General features: G+C 26.2%; 1 long non-coding RNA gene across 1 annotated transcript; it reads right to left on the bottom strand.

Moving 5' to 3' along the window:
* Nucleotides 1–293: 293 nt before the first annotated feature.
* Nucleotides 294–1,953, bottom strand: LOC124421119. Its single transcript, XR_006941517.1, has 2 exons — nt 1,618–1,953; nt 294–1,559 (listed from the first exon to the last, which is right to left on the bottom strand). It is a non-coding gene; the product is annotated as an uncharacterized LOC124421119 (long non-coding RNA).
* Between the last annotated feature and the right edge of the window lie 66 nt (nt 1,954–2,019).

Genomic DNA, 2,019 nt, shown 5'->3' with positions numbered 1-2,019 from the left:
CTTATCATTATTTATTTACAATGCTCATTGTTGAAACAATAACATAACTATGTATACAATTAAAACAAAAGAACATTATGTTATTTCATATTTTCTTTGTTGATCAAAGATTAACATTGATTTTAAACTTCATAATTATGTTATTTTAAAATTAACATTGAGATGATAATTTTAACATTATGTTTATATTATATGATGCTCATTTACTTTCTCTCTTGTTTGATTTTTACTTTCATTGTGAAATGCAAGATTTTATGTTAGAAATAAAAAAATAAACGTTGGATCAGACTTACCGCATCATATGTTGTAACTGGTGAAGGCCTCCAACAGGAACTAGCTGATGTGGGTGTTGTTTAGAAAAGTTTCGTTAATTACACATATTCTTGCATTAGGTAGTTTGCCAAAGTATTAGTAAATATTCATATAACATAAATGTTTAGAATCATAGTAGTAGAGGTTTAGGATTCGAATAATAATTTTAATGCATGTTAACTTATTGTGATAAAATGTGATATTAGTTTTAAGTGTTTTTAGGTATAATATATAAAGTTTAGTTTTTACATACTTTGTTAAAACATTGTTATAAAATTTGTGATATTAGTATTAAATTATGATTTAGATTTCGATAAACTAGGTTTTAAGCCAAAATTTTAAATATTTAAGTTAGAATAGAGTTATATATTTGAATGATGATACAATATATGGTTCATAAGACATTATTAAATCAAACAAAATTCAGAATAACCAACTATTTATACCATTTTGTATTACTATACTATGATAGTTTAGATAAATTTTAAAGACATATTTGAGAATGCTTATTTAATTTTTAGAAATCACATGGTGTTAATTTAAAAATACTTTTTTTATAAGGTCTAAATTTGTAATTTTAATCAAAAGCAATGTACTATTGTAATTTCAATAGTTCATTTCTAGATTATGATGTCGTAAATTTAGTTTTAGGTTAACTTTTTAACATGTTAGTTTTAGATTTTAAGTTAATTTATAGTTTTCATATCCGAGAATGTAGTTATAAGTAGTTGTAGATAAAATTTAATGACTAATTTCGGATTCAATTAAATTAAATAGTTTTAAATGGCAAATTTGGAAAAGTTATAGCAAGATGTTGAAACGTAAAATTGGTTTTATCTGACTCCACGAGGATTAGGTGATGAAAATCTGGTTTATGAGATGAAGGTGTTGACCCCTGGTTCTTGGGTATTTGGTGGAAGAGTTTAAAAATGAGGTCTTATAAGTTCCTAGATTATATCGCCACTAGTCTATGCTAAATATAGTTGTTGAATTGTTCAGAGTTGAGCTTGAAGTAGATGTATCACATGTGGCCACGCGATTTTTGATCTGATGGAGTTGATCAAGGTTATAAAGTTGGATCCGTAAAGAATATCTAATAGCAGCCTGGTAAATCTTGTTATCGTGGATTAAACGAGATCTTGATGAGTTTTGGGAGAAACTTAGACGCCAAGTGATTTCAGATTTGCCACAGCTTCTTGCAATATATGATATTAATAGTGATATATAATGATTTCAGTCCAAATAATCTAAATATCGATAAATTCATTTAAATTCCTATCAAAATTATAATTTATTCGCTATTACCTGCAGTTTATCAATTCTTTTTGTAGAAATAATTTTGTTAGCCTTATCGCAATGTGGAATTTTAATTTTAAGAAAAACTTGGACCACGTTTTCACTACTTGTTAATAATTTGTTAAGATTCACTTTTGCACATGTTTACTGTTTTAAATTCCGTATAGAAAAGAACGCTCTAGATTATGTTAAGTCGCCATTAGACCTATATTTGCGTTTTAACTTTTACCCATACACACGTATAAACAAAACATAACGAAAGAGTTGTAATCGAAAGTAGGATTAAACTTTTTTAAGCCTAGGGTTGATAATTCCCGGATATATTATAGGGTTTTCTATAATATAGGGTTTCCTATAATATTATTTTATTCGATTAAAATAAATGAACTATTTATATAAAGACGATATTTT

Source organism: Lucilia cuprina, unplaced genomic scaffold (genome assembly GCF_022045245.1).
Source record: "Lucilia cuprina isolate Lc7/37 unplaced genomic scaffold, ASM2204524v1 Scaffold_2025, whole genome shotgun sequence".
NCBI lineage: Eukaryota > Metazoa > Arthropoda > Insecta > Diptera > Calliphoridae > Lucilia > Lucilia cuprina.
The sequence above is the reverse complement of the archived record's forward strand: the minus strand, read 5'-3'. Positions and strand labels throughout refer to the sequence as shown.